The sequence below is a fragment of the Ailuropoda melanoleuca genome, chromosome 7 (assembly GCF_002007445.2).
Source record: "Ailuropoda melanoleuca isolate Jingjing chromosome 7, ASM200744v2, whole genome shotgun sequence".
Taxonomy (NCBI): domain Eukaryota; kingdom Metazoa; phylum Chordata; class Mammalia; order Carnivora; family Ursidae; genus Ailuropoda; species Ailuropoda melanoleuca.
In genome coordinates, this window is record NC_048224.1 from 7,957,637 (window position 1) to 7,984,961 (window position 27,325).

Consider the following 27,325-nt stretch of genomic DNA (forward strand, 5'->3'; position numbering starts at 1 on the left):
CTCCTTCCGTGCCAGTCACTGCTGCTGTCTGAGAGCCAGACGTGGGCTTGGGGAGGGGCTTCCCTGTGTCAGGGCCATTCAGGGTCTGTGGTAGACTTAGGAACAAGTAGACGTAAAAGCTGTAGAATTAAGAGTTGAAAACAGCGTTTAATGAAACCCCTCCCTCCAGATGCTCTTGATCAAAGTCTATCCTTGCACTAAGACAATTGATCTACAGTTGCATACATAAAATTTTGGCAACACTCTGTCCTCATTGCTTTCACCAGAGGCTTTAGGCCTCTGAGACTGGGCATTGTCCCAGAACTGAGATCCAGTTGCATTACGCATACCAGAAGACACACCATCACAGCCGAGGCCCGTGCAACCACTTTCTTTTAACCTCGCGTCTGTGAAAAATTACTTTCCAAAAAAATAAGTGAAACCCGATGTCTTCTCCGGGTGGTTATTCTTGCGCCTATGAAGTCAATAAAACTCTCCAGATTTATTAGACAGCCCTGCTGCGGAAGACAAGACCACTTCCTATTCCCTAGCAGAAATGTGTACCTTTCCTTTCTGTAACCTTCTGGCCACAGATTTTCATTTTACTCGTTTCTTTTATTTTTCTCAGAAAACTGGTCAGAACCCTGTAAGATAAGTGGCCTGGCCTGCACTAAAATCCCAATTTCTGGCCTCCAAGAGTGATAAAATGAGCACATTTCAGGCTCCTCTAGCTTTTCGTGTTTACCTCCCATTTTCGAGAGGCGCTCTTTTCTTCGTGCCGGAAGTAGCAGAGTTTGGTCATCTCAGATGCCACCACGCTAAGCATGAAATGTAGCGTCTACCAACAGGTTACAGTCCTGTGAGAGCCCACTAACCAGGGGGTGATGACCATGAAGATGACGATTGGATTCAGTTCTTTTTTTTTTTTAAAGAATTTATTTATTTATTTGACAGACAGCCAGTGAGAGAGGGAACACAAGCAGGGGGAGTGGGAGAGGAAGAAGCAGGCTCCCAGCAGAGGAGCCTGACTTGGGGCTCAATCCCAGATCGCTGGGATCATTCCCTGAGCCGAAGGCAGACGCTTAACGACTGCACCACCCAGGCACCCATGGCTTCAGTTCTATTTAATACAACAGTATTTACTGAGCTTTTACTATACATGCTGGGGCCTTCCTGCAAAGGTATAGAGGCTGATGTGCCTTCTGTCAAGGGGGAAATCAACACATTAATGAGTGAAAATCTGAGAGTGACAGATTCCGTAATAAACAGAACGTTGTGGGACACAAAAACTAGAACATGGAAAGGGACTGAAAGCTTTCTCAGAGAGGATGACTCTTGGACTCTGTGTTTAAAGATGAATAAGAGGTTATCAGATGAGCTTGGGGAAGGGCAGTCCAAGCAGAGGGGCCAGGAAGCACAGAGAATCAGAGGTGTAAGGAGCAGGGCATCTTTGAGACCTAGAAGTTCTGTGTATTGAGAATGAAGGCCCAAAGGTTGTAAGCGACCTGTGTTCTTACATGAACGTGGGTATATTTTTTGGTGATGGGAGCTACTGAATGGGTTAGAGGCTTGGAGCAATCACGGTAGCATGAGCAAGGAGGTGGGGGACAAGTGGCTGAGGGCTATCCTGGGGAGACAAGGAAGACAACATAATAGGGCCAGTGCGGTCGAAATGAAGAGGGCGATTCAGAGTGAGAGCAAAGCAGAAGACATAAAAAGGGAGTCAAGTGGCAAAGATTCTCACTCCAGAATGATTTCTAAGCAGTCATATTCCATTATTTAATGGTGCAAATTACCTCCAAAATGCTTTTAATCGTAAGTTATTGACTCACTAATTCTTTTTTTCCTACCCATTTCCAGAAATGATTTGAGGTAGGAACCAATTTTGTACCTGGAGCCAGGGCCGCCCTGTACGGCTGTGGGGCCTTTGGCCGACCTAGGAGCTGTTGAAGAGCATTTGTAGGACATCATCCCTGGTTCAGTCATTCGGAATATCATCAGAAGCTATTTATACCAGTGCTATCTTGACTAGTTTCAGTTTGGATTATCCTCATGTTAATATGGCATCTTAACTGGCACTTCCATGGATGATAACTTCTAGTTCATTTACTCATATTTTCGGACATTAAGAGAGAAGGCTCTTGCCTACAGCACGAATCTGACAAAGGAAAAATGAAGCGCAACATTTGGGGAGTCAGAGAAGTCTTGGTTTGTTCCTCATGAACTTGGGCAAGGCACCTAAGCTTAGTTTCTTCAATTGCATATAGAACAACATCAATCTCTACCTCATAGTTTTGGTGTAAGAATTAAATGAGCTAATGACTAGAAAGTGCTTGGCGCTTAGAAAACGACAGGTTCATAGCATTCTCTGTGTCGTGCGCTGTGCTGACTGCTGGACGGTAGTGTCTCGTTGCAATCTTCAAGTTTTTTTTCAAAATGATCATTTAAGCTCTTTTTTTTTTTTTTTGAGGGCAGGGTTTATTTATCATTATATTCCCAGTCCCCGGAATAGGGTCTGCCTCAAAGCACATAAAGTGTCTTGCCAAGAGGGATTAAATAATTACTTGTCCAAAGTCAAACATCTAGTAAATAACATGACCAGGATTCAGATCTGTGTCTGCAGGGTTCTAAGCCCAGTGCACTTTTAATCATCTCCCGAGTTTGTTGTTCTCCCTTTTTTTCCCCAAAAGAAAATGACGTGGAAGCTGGATGAAGTGGTGTTTTGTGTTTTCTTTTACTACGAGCTTTTAAAGTATTTAATTATCATAAGTTGGGGTTCTCCGTATAAGTAGTTTCTGTCGGTATCATATAAAGGTCATTTTCAGAGCATTTCTACATGAGTCAAGCTCTTCGCTGATCACCTTTCCTCTTGGGCCCAGTTTGTTTTTAAGCTTTCTTGGTGAGGTTCACCTACCAGAGCCTTCTATTTTTTTTAAACACATAAAACTTTATTGAGAGTTAAAAATCTCATTTGAGATCAGAGTCTTCTGAAGGCACTTCACTTGAATATCTCCAAGCTTCACCTCATCAACCAGCACCCCCTCCCTTCTCTCACCCCACCCTCCGAAAGCCCTGCTTCCCCCTAGATCCTGATAGATGGCATTTTTATCTGCCCATTAAAGATGTTGCACCCAGTCTGTACCTCTTCCATTTTCCTTATCGAACTGGTCACCAAGCTTTATTGTTTCTACCTCAAACAAAAAAGGTTTTCAAATCTGGCTTTTCCTTTTTGTCTCAGCTGCTATTCTCATTCAGTACTTCAGGAGTTTGGAGAGCTTCCTAATTGACCTTCTTACCATCGGTCCCTTCCCTCACCAGCCTTTTAAAGGCAAAATTATCCTCCTGTAACGCAGAGCAGGTCAGATGCTCTCCTGCTCTGAGACCTCCGGTCGTGCTCCTTCACGTTCAGTGTCCGAGGTTCTGCTCCCTACTACGTAATCGTATATTCAAAACCAAGCCCAGTCAGATTTTCCCACCACTCTCCTCATGTGTCCTTGGCTTTAGCTGGACTGCACCACTCCTTATTCCCCAAACACCCAACACACTTTAGGATTTTGTGCCTATCTTCCAGCTGCTTCTTCTGCCCGTAGTGACCTTCTACTCCTTTTTGCCCTTGGAAATTCCTGCTCATTCTACAAGGCTCAACTCAATATCACATCCGGGGTGAGGTCTTCTTCACCTCTGCATGTGACCCAACGAAAATGAATGGCTCCCCCTCTGCTTTTATCATAGCATTCCCATCATTTTTATTTTAAGTTTATTTAGTTCTTTATGTATAAATGGTCTATGGAGTCTTAAGGTCAAGGGCTACTTAATTCATTTATATAACCACAATCTCAACACTGAACGATAGTTCAGTTTTTTTTTTTTTCTTTTCTTTTTTTTTAAGATTTATTTATTTGGGGGCACCTGGGTGGCTTGGTCAGTTAAGCGTCTGCTTTCAGCTCACGTCACAATCCCAGGGTCCTGGGATCGAGCCCCGCATAGGGCTCCCTGCTCAGCAGGGAGTCTGCTTCTTCCTCTCCTTCTGCCCCTGCTCTCTCTCTCTTTCTCTCTCACTTTCAGGCATGCAGGCTTTCTCTCTCTAATAAATAAATAAAGTCTTTAAAAAAGCTTTATTTATTTATTTGAGAGAGAGAGAGGGAGAGAGAGTGCATATGTGTGTGGGGGGAGGGGCAGAGGCAGAGAATCCTCAAGCAGACTCTGCTGAGTGTGGAACGTATCGTGGGGCTCGAGCTCACCACCCAGAAGGCCATAACCTGAGCAGAAACCAAGTCTGATGCTTAGCCAGCTGAGCCACCCAGGGGCCCCCAGTTTTTGTCTATTTAAGGAAAAAGAACACATGGATTTTTTGAAAATTAAGTGAATCACAGTTTGGGAATTTTGGTCTAGCCTGTAGCAGGTCCCGAATAAATGTGAATTAATCTATGAACAAATCTGTTTTTTGAGGTTCTCTATTCTTTTTTCATTAAGTCTTTTAAATTTTAACTGCAGTATAGTTAACATAGAGTGTTATATTTGTTTCAGGTGCACAAGATAGTGACTCAACGCTTTTGTACATTACTTAGCGCTCATTGCGATCAGTGTATGAACAAATGTATTTTATGAACACTTGACTTCACCCTGGGCGCAACCTTGTTTAATAACAAAGGTAAGGAATAACTATGAAAGAGCACATTGGTCTCAGGATCATATGAAACTAGAGATCCATTAAACTCAGATGACCCCTAACAGTGGCGTTTCTTCAGACTTGGATGCTTTCTCACCCTGCCAGGGCGCACCCTCACCATGGAGCTGTTTTAAAACCCTGCTTGGAGTTCTGTCGACATCTTTGCTTAAAAAGTGATTTCCAGGGGCGCCTGGGTGGCTCAGTCATTAAGCGTCTGCCTTCGGCTCAGGGCATCATCCCGGCATTCTGGGATCGAGCCCCACATCAGGCTCCTCCACTGGGAGCCTGCTTCTTCCTCTCCCACTCCCCCTGCTTGTGTTGCCTCTCTTGCTGGCTGTCTCTCTCTGTCAAATAAATAAATAAAATCTTTGGGAAAAAAAAGTGATTTCCAAGCAGCCAGAGGGCCAACCGTTTCTCGCAGTTGTGCAAGGCTGTTATCTCTGGAACTTCTGCCCTTGCTTTTATCTTTATGTGTCAGCCCTCGGAGATGAGCTTTCCCTTTGTCTGCCAGAGCAAACAGTAACATAAACGACTGCCATACTAAACGCATCTAACCTCCTACTTAATAGGTCATGCAGTTTACAGAGCTCTCTTGAAGGGTGTTCCATGGTGTATAGAACCTGTTTTAAAGAAAGTCGGCTCTCACTGGACGGAAAATCAGGGGCCCTAGGTTCTAGTTCTGACCTTGCCATTAGAGCGCTTGCGTGACCTGTGGGTAAGTCACTTCAACACCAGTCCTCTCCTCTGTCTCAGGAATGGGAAAGGTTGCAAATTTGGGGCACCTAGGCCATATCTGAACCACAAAGCATGTTGTTTACCCCTTACAGTGTTTTAATTGGGAGATTTTATATAAGGACACAGGGTTTTATTTTCTCTTAAGGAATCAGAAGATCTGACTACCTGGGTCCCACATTTCTCCTCAATTTGTAGAAGCTGCCCCCTTTAACAGAGCATGGGCTTTCCAGGGTCCCAATGACCTTATCAGGTTCTTTTGCCCTTTTGTCTGCCTACACAGAGGTAAAATATCAGTTGCTATTTGTCATTGGACTTGTACTCAAGGGTGATGTTGAAAATATTTCACTACTAAGGCCTGGGGACTGACCTATCAGAATGGACACCTTTGTGCTAGAACGACATCCTGGGGGCTCCTTGCTCTCCCCAGCTGCTGGATCATGGGGAGATCCAAGAGTTCCAGAGAAAGGGCAGATGCCCAGTGACGGGCATCACTCAGTGGGCTGAGAGCAGCCTCTAGACCTCAACCGGTAAGGATGGCGTTAGTCTCAGGTGCACACCACCTACACGTCAGCTCTGCTTGGACTATAGTTTTCTCACAGTAGGGAGATCTAATCCTGCACCCTCATCTCTAATTGGAAACAAGAAAATGAAAGAAAACTAGAGAGAAAAGGCAGAATGATTGCCCTTGCCCTCGGTTGCTTTGTTCATTGACCCACGGGAGGCTAAGGCATCTGAGTTTCATTTCCTGGTACTAACCAATCTCTAAACTCTTTTCCAGCCTAAGCATAAGGAGCCTCTAATTTTATCCATTTCATAAAAGGAGTGAAAATTTTGCAAATCATCTTGCAAAATTTTGCAAATCATTGTACAGAATTTATATAAGGTCTAAAACATGGTTAGAAATCATAAATCACCAATAAATTATCTCCATTTTATTATTGGGCTTTTCAATTTTAAAAGCACTCTGATGTTCTTTTTTTTTTTCTTTTTTAATTTAGCCATGGCTATTTTTCAAATGGAATTAATGACCAAAAGCTAGCCTCATTCTCTAATTACAGTAAGAGACACTAGACAGGAGTTGTTCCAGACACTGACCCATCTTGGCTCAGGGAGAGGCTCTGGGCAGTTTTACTATGTGCTGGCTTAGTACCTGGGGCCAGGAAACATCTGTTATAACATGCAGTCCAGCGGGCGCTCTGCTTCATTATAAAATGGCATTGCAGTGTCCCTTTGAGTTGGCTGGCCTTCGCTTCTAATGCTATACTATCAAGCAAAATGAAATTCTCTGTGTTCCATTAACTGAATAGCCAACCCCAGTGTTGAAATGCCTGGAGGAGAGGGAAAAAGTTAAACCTTCGCCCTCTGGAACGGTGTGGGGAAAGACAAAACAAAGAAATGCTTCCTACAAGTAACTGAGGAGCTTAGATATGCCTGGGTGTCGCTTATATAGGGAATGGGGGAGCTGATTCAGGAATGACTCACACTTCTAGAATGAACAGTTTATATAGTACTTCCTCCTTTTCACTCAGGGATCCTGTTTGGAAGGACAGGGACAATGACAATTGAGAAGCAAAGAGAAAACTGGAGAGGAGTGGAGGAATGCTTGGAACACCAAAAGACTCATTCACCTTGAATAAGAGGACACATTGCTGTAATGAGTTCACGTGATCAGTTACGGCCCAGGACTTAGAGTTTATTCTTGGAACACATACGCTTGGGAATTCTTCATAATGGCATGAATCTCTTATTAACTATTATGAGACCTTACCTTCCCAAATCCTCTTACATGCTGATGGGAAAAGAGAGCCCATTGTCAGCAGTGTCTGCTTAGGAATATCTTTTGTCTTGTAGCTTGTTGTAATCACTTCCAGACCAGTGGTATATTTGTGATTTACATAATGTTACAAAGGAAGAAGTCTCAAGGATTTTTTTTCTCTAAATCTTTGTGAATTATTATTTTAGACTCACTGCCAGATTTTTTTTAAAGGGAGAAGTTGATGAACTTTTAAACATGTCATTACATGCTCCGAAATAGCAACTCTTTGTTCTTGCAAAGATTTTCGTGGGAATTTCAAGGGCCGTGTGTGTGTGTGTGTGTGTGTGTGTGTGTGTGTGTGTGTGTGTTTAGAAACAGGTAGAAAAGGAAATGGGTAAAAAGGAACACTTGAGGTTCACTGATAAAGTTAAATACATATTTTGTGTTTCTGTAGAACAAAAGTTGGCAGATTTGGGGGATCTCACCTAACATTTGGTGTGGGTTTAGGAAGTGTGGCTCTACATTCATTTCCAATCATGTTAATAATTAGGGGTAGCAACTGAAGGGTTAAGCCCTAAAGCAAGGAAATATCTCTAAGTCAGAAAACAAAGGGAAACTTGCATATTTCTGAAGATGACATCGGATCGGCCTGTGAATTTCAAGCAATTATGCGATATTATGATTCCCACTGAGTATGCATTAGTTGGAATACTGTTCTTTTTATTTCTCCATGTCCCGGGGTTGTACACAGAAAGAGCCCTGTTCAACTTTGTATGTCAGAATTTTGAAGGAAAAATTATAGTAAAATATGTTTAAAACAGTGGGGCCTTATGTGAGTGAACACAACATTTTCCAAGGCTTTCAAAAATCCTTTTGTTAAAAATATGGTTTTTATTTTGTTCCTTTTTTTCCTTCTTTCTTTAAATTTTCTTTTCCCCCTTTACTCAAGCTTTTACCTCCCCTCCTTCCTAGAGGGAAGAAGAAAAAAGTTTCAAAGGATATACATAACACAGCCTACATCTAGGGCCTAGGGACTTACAATGGGTTTGTTTTAAATGAGACACCCCACATGGAAAATAAACAAGTGAGAAAAGTTCATCTGTGTATATAACTTCAGTTCCAACAATGATGGTGACAGTCACAGTGTCTGAGTAAGTGTCCCCTAGAGTCATCTTGTGAGCAAAATGATTATTAATTGAGGTTTCTGTGAGTCGAAAGATGGTTGTTCACAAAGGGTAGGAATTTTGCTAGCACGGGAAGAACTGAAGACAGAGCCCCTGGGTTGTTCTAAAAGATAAAATGTCTTTTTTAAATTGAATTAATTAAAAACAAAACAAAACAAAAAGCAGGCATGGTGAAATGCCAAGATTAGGAACGATGATTAATGAATGTCAAATTCGTTTCATCCCGTGATAGCCTTCCTCCCAAAGAAGAGAAGTAATTGGTTTGATGAGTTAGGAAATGCATTTAGCTGTCAATGACAGACACTTAACATCAATGGGTTACTTTTAACATAAAAGAAATCCTACCTCTGACTATCAGGGCTCCTATCGTGGCTTCTCAAAGTCATGGGGACCCAAGCTCTTTCTAGATCTCTGTTCTTCCACCCTTAGGCCATGACGTCCCTCTAGTCATTAAATGTTCTCTCCAAGTGTGGAAGAGGAAAGGGAGGGCAAAAGGGACCCCCTCCCAGCTTCGTTAAACTCCTTTTAAGGTGCTTCCCCCTGAAGTGCCTCAAAATAGTTTCACTTAAAATTCATTAGCGATGCCCGATGATCTTTGTCACATGGCCACACCCAGCTGCAAGGGAGCCTGGAAGATGTGGTCTCTTAGGAGGAAAAAAAATCACTGCCCCAAATGAAATCAGCGTTCTATGACTAGTAATAAGGGAAGGGCAGGGAAATTGGGTGGGAAATTGAAGTCTCCGCCATACTTATATACAACGTCTGTAACGCCAATACATTGTCCGACGCTTGTGGATTGCTTCTGTTTGAATCATGCAGTATTCAAGACGCTAGTTAAAGGACACGGTTTTGCACTGCATTGTCTCAAAGCATATGGCCAAAATAAATACTTTTGCACATCATTGATCCTTTCCTCCACTATTTGCATGGTTTAATCTTGGAAGTGTTTGTGTTCATAACTAACGAGCAGAAAATTCCACATACTCTTGAGACTCCAAATTAGGCAAGTGCCATTTCTTGTCTAAAAGTTATATTTATAAATGGTTATATATTCTGCAATCTTTTTCTTTTCCACATTGTGGTTGGAACGTAAACTTCCTCCGTCGTAAAAAAAAAAATGGACATTTTAGAAAACCTGTGGGTTCATAATTAGAGAAAAGAAAGAAACTTACACAGAATATAAACTATGTAGAGTGTAGAGAGGAGCGCCAACTTAGGAGAGTGACCGCCTTGAGTTCACTTGAATTTCTTCCCTTTCCTTATTTATGCTGCTTAAAATTCCACCCAATTAAAGATCTACTCCCATTCTCAGGCATCCCCTTCTCAAAAGGTCAATTTTTTTTTTAAGATGTAAAGTTATTAGTCAAGCAGCAATCGGCGCAATTACTTTAATCAGATTGCTTTCCTACTGGCTATGATACAATGTCACTGAATGGGAGGTATGTATCTAGTTTTTCTCTTTACTTCATTTGAGAAATAAACATACTCATGGCAAAAAATTCAATGTGAATAAAAAGAGATACTGTGTAAATAAATCTCCATTCCCTACTCCCCACACCCCCGCACCCCTCAACCCCCGATTTCAAGATCCTTTCCCTTCCACTGTTGTCATGCAACAGTGAGGAGGCATTTCTTGTGGGTATTATCCAGAGATATATGTAGGTATTAACACACACATACACACAGTGTCAATGTATAAAAATAATTTTGTTTTACCCAAATAGTCATATATCATGCGCATTATTTAGAGACTTTAAAAAAAGGTTAAAGTATCATTGAAAAATTTTTAAAATAAGCACATTCACCTGCTACATTAGAAAAAGAAAGATTCCTTGCTAAAAAGGAGTTTTAGTGGGGGAGAGGAATTCTGTATTTTTGCAGTGGAGATATTTCACTCCAATATTTTCTTGTGAGGGCCACAGTGGCCTGGGGTCTATGAAGGAAAACCTCAAGAAAATGGAGGAGGGTTGACCTGGGGCTCTAACGCCCATGCATGACAGTGCTCCTACAGAAAATAATGTTCCAAGTCCCTAACAACTAAGTTGACTCTGCATCCAGATTTCCGTAGGAATGGCCCCCACTTATGCCTGTTGTCCTCGCAGAGTTTTTAAGAGCTCCCTCTTTTATTCTTGAAACGGTCCTAGTTTGGATGACAAATTATGCAATCACCTCAGTAATAACTAATAGACAAATTAACAAGTTAGGACCAGCTGCAAAGATGAAAAAGGCAGTCTAACCCCTAGACAGTGAAGGTTCGTCTGGTTGGACCTTGGTTCAGTTACTGATGAGCTAAAGGATCTGGATAAATTATTTAGCTACTGTTTGTCTCCGTTTCCTCAGCTGTCTGAAGGGAAGAATGTCTGCCTCCAAGCAGTGCGATAAACATTTGATCACAATGGCTGCTTCCTAAGTAGGACTACATCCGCATATAATATTTATATTACTTATTATTTTCACCATGCAGCCCCCCCCAACAACTTCGTCCTTATACTGTATAAAATTCCACTGATTGAGATTCATTTAGGTCAACAGTCATCATATTCTAAAAATGGATCATGGTATAGCCATTTAAGAAGAAAAATTAGGTGAGTATAGGATAGTGATTGTCAACTGGAGGGACCCACCATCCCCCCCGGCCCCCCAGCCCCCCAGCCCTTACAGAAGAGAGGATTGGAGTGTAGTCTGAAAATAGAGCAGCACTTTGCACTTCTGATTTGATTCAATTTTGGCTTTGATATTAACATTTAGAAAATCTCAATAACATTAGAGAAGAAAGCAAGTGTGTCCCGCTAGCAAAGGTGAAACACATTTGATATGCTGAAGAGACACTCTTTTTTTTTTAGAGAGGGAGGGAAGTGGGGGTGGGGGTGCGGGGCAGAGGGAGAGGGAGAGAGAGAATCTTAAGCAGGCTTCACAACCAGTGCATAACCTGACCTCACCACCGATCTCCTGAGTGGAAATCAAGACACTGAGGCTCAACCAACTGAGCCAGCCGGGCGTCCCCTGGAGAGACACTCCCGCAGCCATGTTTACTGCACAAGCGGAGCTTATTAATCTACTGATAATGGAGCTACTTCAAGGAGAGAGTTCAGGAAAACTTACAACCAATCACGTCTCAGTATATCTTACCATCGCGTGTAACTTTCCATACATTTATTATTTCCCCAAAGAGCGCCCCTTAATGGCTCTCCCTCTGGCAGAAGCCACATCTCAAACAATGAATGACAATTGTTTGTTCTCACACCTGGGGACTCCCGAGGTCTTTTAGGGAAGGATAAAGGAACCTGCCCTCAGAGTAGGAGAGGAGGGGGAGGACAGAGCGATTGAAAGAGCAAAAGCAGGTATTTTCCCTTCATATTCATTTTCTTAAAATTGAATTAGGTTCCTGTGAAAAGCTGTTTTGTAGAATAACACCTCTTTATGGTTTCACCAGCTGAGACATAAAAGGCCGTTTGTGGTGAGCTGTAAGTTCTGAAGGCAAGAGAAAATTCCCTACTTGCTGGTTATTTTCATGATAATAAGAATAATGTTTGTAAATAACCTGACCCATTTAACCAGGGATCCCAAGTCTGCCTGTCACTGTGGTATATCACCACTTTGACTCTGGGGAAGAGGGTTGCCTGAGAGCTTGATTTATTTTCACATTACAAAATTCCCTTCTCATCCTTCAGAGGTAGTTAAAATTTTAAAAGCATCATTTGACCTTTTGAGAACAGAACATCGGAATACTTCTGGCTTCTGCCATTACTTCTTGTCCAAATAATGTACAATTATCTAAGTATATTTGAAATAATGGACTCAGTCCAATAACTAGACTTACCTCTGAGCTATAGGCCAATGGAAAATTTTGAATGGCACACAGCACCATAAAAAGCTCCCTTTCACCTCGCTCTAGAATGCTTCTGGGTCTGTAACGTTGGGAAGCCCAGAAGAAGCAAGGGACAGTTAGTTTAATCATACTCATTAGAATGGCATAGGGGGTTATAGAAGGTGAATTGAGAGCTTGAGGACTAAAGCAAGGGACAAAAAAACAAATTAGGGATGAGTTGTTGCCTAATACTTACACCAGATTTTGACCCCCAAAGCTGGTGAAGTAAATAGAAAAATGTATCAAGATGGGTCAGAACCAAGGGGCAATGTTTTCATTCACTTTGAGCCAATTCTGAAGTTAGCTACATGGTAAACAAGAAAGCTGAGTAATCCTGCAGAGTAAACACCACTGTGCCATACGTGGGAGACGGAAGACAGAGTTCTTCCTGAGAAAGGTATTTCGGCCGGACCACCGCGCTTTTAACCTTGTGCCAGAACGCGGAGTCATTACAATACATGTGGTACCATCTCGGTGGGGCGGGGGCGGTGGTGCTGTATGCTGGGTTTGGTGCTTTTCATACATTACCTCTAATCCACACAATGATACCCAGAGAAGGCCTTTCCATCCCTGCTTTCCAGAGGAGGAATCTAAGTCATTGGCACAAAGCCACACAGCCAGGGGCAGAGGAGCAGGAATTCGAACCTAGGTCCCAGGTCGGGGAAGTGGGGCTCTGCTACTGGCCCACTTGTCTACTCCCACACCACCGAGGGCTCTGCCACACTGTGGTTCCTGTTCCCTAACCCCAGCTTTCTTCACTGTGACCATCTGATTTCCCTGGCTGCAGATTATCAAAGTACCTGCCGAATGAAGCTCTGGGTCTCGATGACTTTGGCTCTGAGCCGCAGGGCTGGTTTAAAGCCCTGGATGCAACAGGTGTTCAGGCGTTACTGCCTTCTGGCCACTTCCAACTAGCCCACAAAGTTTGTTTCTGTTCCTTTTTTTTCAAGGCCATGTCTTTGTTCTTTCCCCCCTTTCTCCCTCTATTTTATTCCTTGCCTGAAGCTTCTCCCTGTTTTTCCCTGTTTAAAAAAAACCCATAGGCATTAGCCCATAACCCTCAATTCCAACCTGTCTTCCCACCTAAAATCCCCTTACAAGCCGGTGGTTGTCGCACCAGTGTGACAAGGGGTACGGAGAGTGCCGACACCAGCACAGTCCACCAGAACATCCCACAATGATGGCGTCACGTGATCCGCACTGTGTCATGCAGTAGCCACTGGAAATGTGGCTAATGTGACTGAGAAACTGAATTTTAATTTTGAATTAAATTTGAATTTAAACAGCCACATGTAACTAGTGGCTACCGTCGTGGACAGCACAGGGTGGACAGCCCAGGAAGGTTGAAAGATCTTTATGTTTCTGAAGGTCCTGGGATCTCAAGAAACCTACATAAGGCCAGACTTACATGGGCCAGGCCTGGAGCTCATGCTTTCATCTGGCAAGAGTTACTTCACTCGTAGGAGGTCCCCAGAATGCAGAGTCACATTTAAGAATAAAGATCTGGGTAGGCCTAGAGCTGGCCGTGGGAATGGGAGTAGGAACAGGCCTGGTTGCAACCACAACAGTCTGAGGGATAGAAGATGGGGACGAATTACAGAGGGAACCATTCAGGACAAAACCTTGATCTTTATACTCATTAGCTGTGTGATCTTGGGCACCCAGGAGCCCCTCAGTACGGGGTTGTCTGGGACAATCAATCATTTTGGGAAACCTTTTCATATCGCCTAGTAAGACAGGCAGAGCCCACGGCACAGCAATTCTACTTCAAGGGAGAAATCTCCAAGATGCTCTTGCGCAAGTGTATCACGTTACACGTGCGAGAAAGTTCATAGCAGAGCTGCTGGTTGGAGCCCCCAGATGGAACTCACCTGAGTGACTCTCAACGAGATAATGGAAAATCGTGATTTATTCATCCAGTGGAATATTGCCCAGCAACAAAAATGATCACAGTAAATGCATGGCTGCTGCAACAGTGCAGAAAATCATCAAAAAGATAACTGTCCAGAAAAGGAAAAGCAAGCAAGAAAGCTAAGAGATCGGAGAAGGTTTGGCATACAGCGCAGCCCTGGTGATACCACCATGTCTTTTTTTTTTTTTTTTAAGATTTTATTAATTTATTTGACAGAGAGAGCGAGAGAGCACAAGCAGGGGGAGCTGCAGGCAGAGGGAGAGGGAGAAGCAGGCTTCCCGCTGAGCAGGAAGCCCAACGTGGGACTCGATCCCAGGACTTCTGGGATCATGACATGAGTGGAAGGCAAACACATAACCAACTGAGCCACCCAGGGACCCACTACCATGTCTTGAACACTGCCTTTCTTGGGCTGGGGACCTGGAATCTTCCCGAGAGTGCGTCACGGCTTGGAAATAAGTAACTAGGAGATACTAGCTAAGCCTGAGGCTCAATAAGACAATGTGGAGCTCTTAAGAAGGGGATTATTTGGCAAGAGGAAGATGACAAAAATGGAAAACAAAAGGTAACAGGCTAACTCCATCCTTGGAACTCTTACTACCAGTTTAACAAAGAGAGCTTGGTAGCAAATTCATTGAGAAATATCTGTAATTGATTATATATGTGAAGTTTAACGGCTTAGGAAATCTGTTTACAAGTTTTTTCATCGGGTGGGTATTGACTTACTCTCAAAGCTCCTTTCATGAAAGGCTCAATACTGAAATACAAGCGGATCCTAATATACCATTGATTACTCTTTTGGTGCCCAGAAAGGGTGGATCTGTTTGCCTTCTAGGTTGAGAGGAAGGAGGTGTTCCAGAATTAATAATTCAAATACGGCTGTTACACCAGGAGAGGAGAGAAGAGTGTCAGAGGCAGTGTTAAGAATCTGGGAAGGCTGCCAGCATGGTTTGCATGATAAGGGTGGATAAAAACATAAAGAGAAATATGATCCAGTGGTTGGTCTGTTTCCTTTTCATTTTTAAGGGTGGTTTACTTTTAAACAAAATTGTGCGATGTTCAAGTTACTATAAGAACATAGCTGATTACAGATTTCTTTTAAAACCAGAGTTTCTGTAAGGAGCGTGCTGACAATAAGAGAATTTGATCTTCCTGCCTTTTTTTTTTTTAAGTACCTTTCATGATGCCAGAGGGTGTAGCCTGAAGATTTACACCATGCCATCTCATCTCTGGCCACCTTGCAGAGCGCCACCTATAATGCCATATCTGAAGCCCATTAAAATTTACAAATTAAAAGCCAGTGGGAAAGAACATAATCTTGGCAACTGCCCCTTGGGAAATCTTACAACTGCAAGAGCGCCATGGAAGAGTGCTTTAAATACCATTGTGGTTCATCCAATCTCCTCACAATTGTATAGGAGGGCATGTGGCCAAGGCCTTGCAGGGAAGAGGCCGGGGTGCCCGAGCTCGTGATTGGCTGGGGTGGCCGTGATGCTAAGCGAGCCACTTAGCCCACTTTTGCTTCATGAGGAGCACGCCACATGCTTCTTTGCACATTCTTTTAAATCCTCGTGTGGTTGGCATTTGGAAAAATATCGGCTGCAACCAGACCTCGCAATCTTGATGACAGCTCTTGAAATCCCATCTTTCTCACAGCAACATCTCCTGTCAGCTCCCCACCCCTGTCACCAGAGAGCCTTCCCCACCCAAGTTGTGCTCCAAATAGAAAGAATTTCAGATGTACATGTTTGGCTCCCTCCTCTAAAGGCCTTGACAAATATTCAGGTGGTAAATAGCCCGAGAGAAACGCCGCTGGTAAAATTAGTTCAAATATTTCGCAGAAAACAAACCTGACACCACCATGACACTTGAGAGCTCAGCCTCAGCAGTTCTGAACCTTTCCAAACCCTCTTGCCTTCAAAGCCCAAATGTTTTGTTTTAAATTGAATTATTTTTTTTTCTTTCCAAAGCCAATCCTTACCACCGCCTCCTCTCAAAAAAAAACCCAAAAAACAAAAAACAAAAAGAAAAACAAACCATATGGTTATAGGCCGGTGGATGGTCCAACTGGAATTTTACATTATAAGTGACTCTGCTGAAGGTTAATATCCAAGGTCAGGTGTTATTAATATCTATTTGAATTTTGTTCGTCTGGTCTATGATATCATCTGAGTCACCTCATTGATTTATAACATGGTAATCCCAGACCATCATTCATTTTCCTGAAATTCTATTCAGGGCTTGGTATCAGACCCGCTCTTTAATACCCGTTTTGGTTTTCTCTGATCAGGAGCTTTGCAGTTCTTGCTTTTATCACCTGCCCACAGTAACACTATACCTGGTGTCCAAGATCGTTAGATTGATTTTTCACTGTGTCACCTTCTCCTTTTCCTACATCTTATTGTAGAAAAAAATATATTAACCCTTCTCTTGAGAAATGTTTCATGGTATTTCTCTGCCTGAAGCCAATTCTCCACCCTGGTTTTCAGGTAAACAGCCTCTGTAAGCACACAGATAGGCCTGCTAATTTGTCTGTCACGTACGAGACACTGTTTTCCATTTAGCTGAAAATCTTGGGCTCAAACCTCCAGTGGGAATTAACAATCCTCGGGATTTACACTGTGTGTTTTACCCACTCAGCAAATGAGGAAACGAGGTTCAGAGAGGTGTAGGGAACTTACCCAATGTCAGCTAGGAATAAGTGGCAAACATGGGACCTAAGCCCTCAGTCTATTTCCAAAGCTTGTGGATATCATTACTTTCTAACTGCTTCCTCTAATAATTATGCTGATAATTAGAGGACCATCATCATACATGATGTAGTTATTATACCAAAGTGGGCTGGGACGTCTTTGCAAAACATATATTAACACTAAAATTATATCAGCATCTGGTATACGCATATACATTTTTTTCTTGTACATCTAAAAATAAAATTAACTTTTTAAACCATTGGAAAAGTAGCATATGCTAATATAGAAAGTTCTTAATTGGAAGGAAGGAGAAACCCCCCATCAGTATTCCTAGCAATTCAAAGACTACCACAGTTAAAATTTTGATACTTCTTGCTATTTCTCCATGCATGATTTATATATTTATAATCTTCTGTATATTTAAATTTGCACCCCAAATGTGGGGCCAGAAACTCAATATGATCTTGATAAACATGCTGAATCATAAGATGAAATTTAGTCAAACATTATTAATTTCATTGATTAAATTATTGAATAGATAATATATACACTTGTTCAAAATTTCAAATATAGAGAAAGATACATCGTAAAAATCTCTGACTCATAAAGTAAGTACTCCTAGTCTTGACTCATAAAGATGCCTTGCTGTCCAGAGTTTGAAGGCCCAAGCTCCCAACTGTCTTTCTTCTTGGGAGCATATGCCTGCATAAGCAGATGCCAGTTACCGAAATTCTGGACCCAAAAGAATAGAGTCCAGAGAGAAAATTTTCTCCTAGCAAACATCCAACTTCTGAGTTTCTGCCTTCTGCTCTAGAATTCTAGATCTTTGGCTAAGTCAGAGACCCTTCCAAAGAGCCATAATTTATTCTACAGGACTCAACAAGCAATCACAATCCCACACGCCACAACAATTCCTACCTCATTAGACATGCGCGCATAAAGGAAGGGGAGAGGGTAGTTCTATTACGCACCCTCACGGACTAACACACAAGATTCCATTAGGGAAAGACATTAGCCTTATTATTTCTCTTTACAACATACCAGTGCCTGAAGTTCAATAAAATGGATGTTAGTGCTTCCATTTTCAGACATTTGCTAGATTGTTTAGACAAACTACCAACACAGGGGAAGGCAGTCCTAGAGACGTAAGACGAAGGTTTTCAAGTGAAGAGGTTCTCAGAATCTCTTCCATAGGATATTAGTTTCTTGAGATGTTGTTAGGCATTGCACAGAAAAGGGGGGGTCCCACAGACTAACGAGTTTAGAAATTTTTAAGAGAAGGAAAAAAGAAAAAAAGAAAAAAAAATTGACCACAGAATGCTTTTTAAGGAGCAGGGTTCCATAAGGCACACTTTGGGAAATGGTGTGGGATTTTGGCAACTTTGGCACTAACCACGTATATGCTTTGGGGTTAGGTGACTGACTTTTCATCACTCTGTGTCTCAGTTTTATCAGATACTCATTTACTTAGTATGAAAAATTTATTTTTTAGACTGGTTTTGCCAGTAGCTAGTAGGAGCAGATTGAGATGATCTCTGTAAACTTGGGGTGCAGACCCGGGCTCTTTTCCACCTTGCTGCGCTGCTTGAATGGCAGATGTGGTGACACCATTCACTACTGTGCGACCATGAACCTCAAGTTTCTTCATTTGAAACATAGAGAGCAAACCTTTTTACGGAAAATGACCCTAAAAATAAAAGGTAAGCCATAGACTGGAGCAAAACATTTGCAAATGCGTAGCCCAACAAAATATTAATATCCAGAACACGGGTAATCATTGCAAATCAGTAAGAAGGAGAAATAAAGAATTCAATGGAAAAACGAGCAAAGGATAGAAAGAGGTGATTCACAAGAGGTGAATGGGTGGAAACGGGTACCTATTTCACAACACAGGGCATCCACTTGTGGGTCCATTTCTTGGGGCAGTGTTTCCCAATCTCCTTCCCACCATGACACACAGAGAGAATGATAGCATTCACACAACTCGCTGGGGTAGCCTGAGGAGGCGGCTGCCAGCAGGGGCTGCCCCAGCTTGAGGGCTGCGTTCACCCCGGTTCCTGCCTTCCCTGAGGGCTGAGAGGCTCCACACCCTCTACCCTCCTGTGAGCGCTGCTGGTAGGAGTGCTTCACCCTGCAGAAGCGTGCTTTCTGTGGGCTCGGGGAGATGATGGACAGAAACGTCCACTGTAGAATTTTTACGATACGAAGAAACAAAGCAAAATGGAAACAACGACTTACATGCCCATCAGTAGGGGAATAAATAAATAAATTCCGATGCACTTCTGCAAGGGAACACCAGACAGCAGCAGAATTCATGAACTTGGCTATAGGGATGAGTTGCAAACCCATAACGTTGAGCAAGAAAAGCAAAGTGGAAAAGAATACATGTCCTATAGCATACTATATGCATGGAAAATGTTAAAACAAACCCAAATGTACCTACATACCTATTAGGTAAAGCTCTGAAAATATGGATGCGCAGAACATCATCACCTTCGGGGTAGCAATTGCTACTGGAAACAGAGGGAAGGCAATTGGATTTGATGATGGGCGAGGGACTCAAGGTATCTGAGTCCCTATTTCTTGAAAAACGGAAGTAAATGAAACAAATGTGGCTGTAAGTTAGGTGTGAAATCTATATACTAAATACATTGGTCCCTCATACATGTTCATTATACTTTTTGTGCATTCGAAATATTTGGTAATTAAAAAAAATTTTAGATCAATGGTTTCAAGCTTGGATGCACATTAAAATTACTGAGGTGTTTGGGGCACCTGGGTGGCACAGCGGTTGAGCGTCTGCCTTCGGCTCAGGGCGTGATCCCCGCGTTATGGGATCGAGCCCCNACTGAGGTGTTTAAAAATTGTTCCATGCCAGGGCTGCACCACAGACCAATTAATTCAAAAACTTAAGAGGTATGGTCTGGACTTCAGTGCTGTTTAAAAGCTTTTCCAGTGATCCTAAAGTGCCGCCCAGAGTTGAGAATCACTGAATCAGATGATCTCAAAAGTTTCTTTCAAATGATATCCTATATTTCTAAACATCTTAATTGCACTGTTTCCTCCTACGGTTTCATGTGAACAAAACTGTGTGCAAAGCCAGGTTCTGTTCATATTCGCTAAGAACTTGCCTTCTATCAAAACTAGTTATCTTCTCCTGGTGCTCATGCTTCTTTTGTTTTCTAGAACCACATGTTACTCCTCCCCCATTCAAGTTCATCTCTCCCCCTTTCTCCTCCCACCTTTCCGAGTCCACCCGAACAGGCAATTCATCCAAGCACCACAAACAGGCTCTGAATCATTCATATGCATTGCTTTTGAACATATTAAATAGATCCATATGCTTATCTACAGTAAGATATAGGTTTTTCCTTCAGAAAATAGAATACAAAAAAAAATCATTCCAATGTGTACACTTTAAAAATTTTAAGCAAGCATCTAAAATGAAGCAGAAATTAAAAGTAACTTGGACCGGAATTTTGAACATTAAAACATTACAGCAAATTGGTAAAACATAAACCAAATATATAGATGTCTACTTTATATCCAAAAAAGTTACTCTTTCCCTGCCACATACACGTAGACAGCCCTCATAATGGCTCCACTTCAATCAGAGTTGGATCACAAGTAGAACAGTAACGAATGTGGCCTTTTCCAGCATTTCTACCCCTAAAGACTCTTTATTACCTTCTCCAACTTCAGAAATTCCAATGAAGTCATCATCAACCAATCTGAGTTTCAAATGCTTAGAAATAACTGATGTAGCCACCACATTGAGTTGATAGAGAATCAAAGAAATGTGACATTTGTATTAGCCTGGGCAGTTGTGTCATGGATAAATGTATGATTTCCATTAGATTTCCCAAAATATGGAAAAATCACTTTCAGACCCTCAGCACTACCTCTGGGGATATTTATTTTAGATTAGAACCACTAACCAAAGTACCATTGTCTTGTGGAAGCCCTACCAAAATCTGATCTCAGAGACAGTAAGAAAGGGAATACTGAAGCACAATATACTTCAAGGGGCTAGGAAAGCTTCCAACACTACCCAAAGTTCATTGGGAGGCAGACTGACATCCCGAGAGGGGAAAGAAAAGCAGGAAATCATGCCGTAGTTATAAGACCAGACAGACCTGAGTTTTAATCTAGATTCTACAGTTTTCTAAAGCATGGCCCTGGGCGGGTTACTTAACAGTTCTAAACTTCAGTTTCCTCAAGTATAAAATACAGAAAATGAAAATAGTGACTTCCATACCCAAAGCCCAGATCGTGGCTTTTAATACCGTTCTCTGAGAGGGGAACCAGGACTCTGGAGAAATGTTTGGGGCAAGGAATCTGTAAGATGAACCTGGAGCATTTTGCAGTGCCAGAAAGTAAGGAGATAACTCCAAAAAACAAAACAGGAGGGTATGTCAAAGGAACATGAGAGCCAACTCAAAGTGCTCCCAATGGCCAAATGGGAGACAATTTAATCAACAAAATACAAGTGGTATTGGATTATAACCAAAAGTATAAAATAAATATCCTTGAGTTCATACTGATACAAATAAAACGGTTGAATCAATGAATGGGGAAGAATGGACAAATCCCTCATACGGAAAAATTCCCGATAATTCACGGAGATATTACCCCCTCAGAGAGGTGGGCCATAACTCCCCTTCCCTTAAGCATGGGCTGTGCGTTTCTTCCAGAGCACAGTATGGAAAGGAGGTTGGTGGGGAGTAACTTTGCAGTAGAGAAACCTGACAAACACTACTTCAGCCACAGCCATGTCCTCAAGAGTTTATTTATTTATTTATTTATTAGAGAGAGAGAGCAGGGGGAAGAGCAGAAGGAGAAAGACAATCAGACCCTGCACTGAGTGTGGAGCTTGTTATGGGGGGGGCGGGGCTCGATCCCACAACCCAGAGATCACAACCTGAGCCAAAATCAAAAGTGGGATGCTTAACTGACTGAGCCACCCAGGAGCCCCAGTAGTGGACACTCTTGACATGATGTCATGAGACCAGCACTTGACCTCTGTGGTCTTTCTCCCAAGGACTCATTATCAAGTATCATCCTGGGAAAAATTCAAATGGAGGGACATTCTACAAAATACCTGATCAGTACTCCTCAGAACTATCCAGGTTAAAAAAAAAACAAAAACAAAAAAAATCTGTTAAGGTCATCAAAAACAGGAAAAATCTGAGAAACTACCATGGCCAAGAGAAGCCTAAGGAGACACCCGGGGTCCTGGGACAGGAAAAGAAAAAGGACATTAGGTAAAAACGAAGGAAATATGAACAAAGTATGGACCGTAGTTAATGTATCAGTATCGTTCATTAATTGGGCAAAATGTACCATACTGATGTATGATGTTAATAACAGGGGAAACTGGGAGGAGGTGTATGCTGGAAATCTCTATACTGTCTTTGCAACTATTCTGTAAGTCTAAAACTATTCTAAAATAAAACAGTCATTAAGAGAAATAATTACCTCATAGGGTGGTGGTGAGGGTTAAATGAAATAACACATTGAAAGCAGTTAGCACAGTGCCTGGCACACACACAAACTAATCCTTGGTAATTATTATTGGCGAGCAATATTGCAGTGAATTCATGAACTGCTTACCAATCTAGTCCAGACACAGAACATGCACATTACTTGAGGGGCGTTAGAAAGAGATCTCCTAACTCCCACCATCTTCAGTGTTAGTGCTTGTAGAGTTCAACGATCTTCAGGATTCTATTATTGCTGTCCTTGCGAGGTGAGTCTCTCCCATCACCTTTACTGTTCCAGCACTATTCTGCGGGTCAGGATAGGACTCTGAGTAATGAATTGGACGATGATTCTGGATTATTCAAACTTTCTCTGCACAGGGAGAGAGCTGGGCAATGCTCCTTTAATAACTTTCCTCTAACCCTGTCTCCTTATCCAACAAATTTAACGTTAGTCATTTTATGAGAAACGTGCTGCCTACACCTCGAGCGTGTTGGAGCATCTCCGTGGCGGGGCCGCACTGGCTACAGTCTAAAGAGTCCACTTCGCCCTCTGGTACTTGCTTCCCCCAATATCTCTGGCTCCTACTTACACATCCATTCCTTCTACTTTGTCCATGAAGCCTCTTTAACCCCGCTCCCAACTCATATTGGAGGCCACAGCCACCTCCTCTGAGGGCTTGATTTGGACTTGCTTTGGAGCACTGGGGCACGGTCCTGTATGGAAGGTGTCTGCAGACATTCTCGGAATTTCTCCTAGTTTGTCAGCTCCCTCTGGGCTGAGGCCAACTCCAGCTCAACCTGTTCACCTTCTCCACACTTAGCACCAAGTCTAGGACATCCAGTGCTCCAGTGAATCTTATTGAAGTGATGCTAATTTGGAGGCCAACCAAAAGGTAACTGAAGCCCGCAATGGTGAGGATTCATTTCTTTTAGCAGGGAGCTCCAGAGCGGGTTCTACTGACCTGTCTGCAGGGTTGATTCCCAAGAACCTATAAAAAAATAAAACTAAAATAAAAGCCTGCCTCCAATGATTACCTTCTTTCTCCTATCAGTTTTGTTGTGCATAATATCATTATCATTCTCCCTCCTCATTTATTAGAATCAGTCATCTTTTCCTTTTTTTTTCTTGTCCTTGTTATTGACAGTATTTTTGGAAAATTAGCAAATATTGAAATGGTTAAACCCAACATGTTCCATGTCTTCAAGACCGTGGGAGGGAGTTTTGAGGTCGAAGTGTGGATTGCTGAATTATACAAATAGCTAAAATAAGACTTTTATCATCCATTTGTCCATCCATCCATCATCCATCCTCTTTCAACAGCATTTTCTGATGGAGATGACACACGGGTATTACACCAGGTACTGGAGATTCAGGGTGCTTAAGAAAGTCCTTGCCCTCAAAGATCTCCCAATGCATCAGGGGGAGACAGACAAATAAATAAGTACAAATGCAACATGACGAGTGTCATCATAAGAGTAATGAGGACACTGTAGTTGGAGGGACATATTCATAGAGGAAATGATGCTTGGACCCCAAGAGCAAATCAATAAAAATCACTGTTTCCTGGATTTCTTCAAACAGCTTCTATGTCTCACAGAGGATGCAGAGGGCTCAGAAAGACACCTGGCCTTGGACACTTCCCCACATTGACCATCGGCAAGTCACTGGCCACCCTGAGTCTCAGCTTCCTCCTCTGTAGGATGGTATCCCAGCAATTTGCCTAGAAGGATCTTGGATTTACTGGGCTGATCAAATGGACAATCTCTGTACACCATAAGGGCCTCGAGACTATCAGTGAATTATTATTATCACATTTATTACAAGGCAAAGGAGAATGTTTTCCCCTCATAACCTCTTCTGCCCCACTCAACCTCCACAAGAACTGAAAATTTTAGGAGGATCTGTTCTTTCTCTTACATGATCTATTTACTTGTCTGTTTTTACCAGACTGGCGTTGGGTGGCTTTCTCAGCCCCTGGGTGCCCCAGCTATCCAGACGTGCTGCGAGGGCGAGCCTGACAGCCCGAGCTGGGGCATCACGGTAGGCGCTATCCCCATGGAACTCGGAACGCGATTCCCCCTGGACAGCAGTTGTGGGTGGTCCGATTTTAGAACCCGGTGTTCCGTCTAGTCGGACACGGATTCCTGTTTTGTGTGGCAGCAAAGAACAAAAATGAACACAAAATCAAGACATGATGCATCTCAAGGAAGAAAACTTGCATCCCGTTTGAAAAAAGATAGCAGTGATTGAGAAGGGGGGTGTTGGGAAGGGGGGCCGCGGCAAAAGCAATCGCAAGGGTCCGAAAACCGTGTCTGACGGGCTGGCACGGGCTTGGCGTCCTGGTTAAATCCGAAGCAAGCAGGCCTACAGGACCTGGAGCCACATGCTTTTCTTGTGAGCCCGACGAATGTAAAGCTCCCTTAATCCACACAAAAATAAACCTGAAATGTAACCCGGCCCAGATCTGGACCCAGTATGACCTCTTTCCACCACCCCACGGCCCCCTTCTCCACCCTCCTGGGCAATTGCCTGGCGCCGCCCTCATTTCATCTAAAATTCGCCCCCTCCCTCCCCCACCCCTTCTCATATTCTTTTGACATTTTTGCCACCCAAACAGCATCCCAAAATGCCTCATTTGGTGACATCACAGATAGCCATGGGTTGCTTCTGCTCTCCCATCTGTTCCTGCAGGCCTTGCCTCAGTGAGGGCGATACGAAGGGAGTGTTCAGTCGAGGCTGGGGTGGGGGCGGGGTGGGGATCGGGCCTTTGAAGCTGTTTTCTATCGGGGCGCTGCAGCTGTCAGTGTTGGCTGCGGAAGCCAGCGATTGTCCTTGGAGCTCCGCGTTGCCGGCAGTGCCCTGCTTTGGGGTATTAATTGGGCTTTCATTATGTGGCTGTACCCAGAGGCTTTACGGTCGATTCCTGTACCTATATTGATCCATACAAACTGCCAATAAATAAGAGCTCTCTCGGAGCCGCGTTTCATCTTTTTTGATAATGAGTTGGTTTATGTTTTTCCCCGATGTTCTTTCTTCCTTCCTTTCCTCTTCTTTTTTTTTTTTTTTCTTTCTACACATTACCGCATAATAGATCACAGAATCTTTGGGACAATGGACAGGCACATTGGCCAAATCACCTTATTACAGTTCCATATAGTTGAAAAGAGGCTTCATGCTAAATTATCAGATCCCGGCTATTGTGGAAACCAGGGAGGAATAATGCCCCGAAATCACACTGCGGCGCCTCTGTGCACTGATTGTCCAAGGAGCCACCGGCAGGCCTCCTGCAGGAGTGCGGTGTGGATTCAGCCATCCCCCGAAATGAATGGCGGGGCCCAAATTCAGCCTGGGAGGAAGTCTCTTTCCTTTTCGGCAGTATTATAGGTGAGAAGGTATTTTAGGGCCGGGGCTTTCAGGAAAGCAAACAAACAAACTTGCTTTCCATTTGTGTGCCACTATGGGCCAAATGGTTGTATTAGCTTCGAAATGCCCGCATTAAGCAGGTCACAGACGACTTCAGCAGGCAGAATGACTGTATTTCTCCCACACAAAGTGGAGACGAAAGCAGAAATTGCACATCCGTTTCATTTCACTGAAACTTTTCAAAGGAAGGAAGGATGTTCATTAAAAGTTAACAGTGACACAGCTGTGCAGAACTCGCAGAGAAAATGTCATTGTCAAGGGAGCCTGACTGTGACCAAGTATCATTCTCCGTGGCAGAATGTGAGGTTCCTGTGGGCTGGTGAGCTGTTAACGGCATTGAAAAAGAAGAGCAGTGCCCCCAAGAGTGTGGGGGTGCACATGGGGCTGGGAGGCCATCGTTCCAGCCTGCAGGCCATAACTTTAACAAGGAGTAAACATAACTTTGTCTCCAAAAACTAGGTAGAACTGGAGACCCCAACGAAGTTCTTCCTCTTGTTTCTGGGAAGATGGGCGGACACCATTTCTTCGTAATAAACTTTGTACGTCCAATTTTCCATCTGTCTCTCTCTCTTTCTTCTTCTTTAAATAAAAGGCCCACGGGTATTAAGCGGGCAACGGGTGGGAATGCAAAAACAAAGAAACCAGACAAAAAATCCGACTCCTACCAACACAGAACTTTAATAAGATTGCTGTTACTATGTCCCACTCTATGCTATTTTCGCAGGATTATATTCAGTTATTTCTCATGCGATCTCTGAGAAAAACAGAAATCAGGGCAAACAACAAGCGGCTTCGGTAAATACGCGAAGATAACCCTGTATTCCTGCCATTAGATAAATTCCCCTTAAACTGCCTGCAAATGTTCAGTGATGGCTACGGAAATATGGGTAGGAGTAAAGATAATAAGTAAGTGCTAATTTTGGAGAAAATCCATAGTTCCCAATTCCAAGAAATTTAAAAATATCCAATGTGATACATCTCTTTATGAATTGAAAAATGGGTAGTGGATAAAAAAAAATTTTCCCCCCAAGATTTAAGAAATCCTTCTCAAGTGTTCATCTGACCCAAGACTGAGAAGGGACTCAGAACCAATTTAAGAAAACCATTAAATTCCCATTCAAGACCATATGGAGTCATGATTATACGATGGTACAAATATTTTCTTTAAACTTAATAGGGGAATAACAAATCAGCCAGCAATATAATGCAAAACCTTTATCCTCCTGAGGTGTTCTGCCTCTAGTAGCTATACAAATGCACCTCTATTAATTAAGGTATGTTAATAAGGAAGAAAATAAGATTCCATTCAGAAGGGTACAAAGAAGATATAATGGGCATGCACTGCCTTTCAGAGCACACAGATAAAACGGAAAAATGACAGATATTAAAGAGATTGGAGCCATTCCGTCTTTCTTCTGGTTTTCTCATGCTGCCTGGATGGTTCATCACCAATGTATTTATAGTAATGACCTCTATTTATTTAGTACCCACTGTGTTCCAGGTTCCACGCAATATGCTTACCGGATAGAAATACTTCCCACACCATGACGGGTTACGTTCTTGGAACTGGCAAAGATCAATGGCTTTTTATTTATTTTTGATAAGGACTTTGGAGTGAGGTA

General features: G+C 42.7%; 2 long non-coding RNA genes across 2 annotated transcripts in view; both read left to right on the forward strand.

Annotated features, from left to right (window-relative positions):
- The window catches only part of LOC117802972, a 78,613-nt gene that overhangs the window by 46,756 nt on the left and 4,532 nt on the right, over positions 1-27,325 (forward strand). The gene's annotated exons all lie outside the window — the stretch shown is intronic.
- On the forward strand, positions 4,356-9,223 carry LOC117802973. Its single transcript, XR_004626462.1, has 2 exons — positions 4,356-4,630; positions 6,913-9,223. It is a non-coding gene; the product is annotated as an uncharacterized LOC117802973 (long non-coding RNA).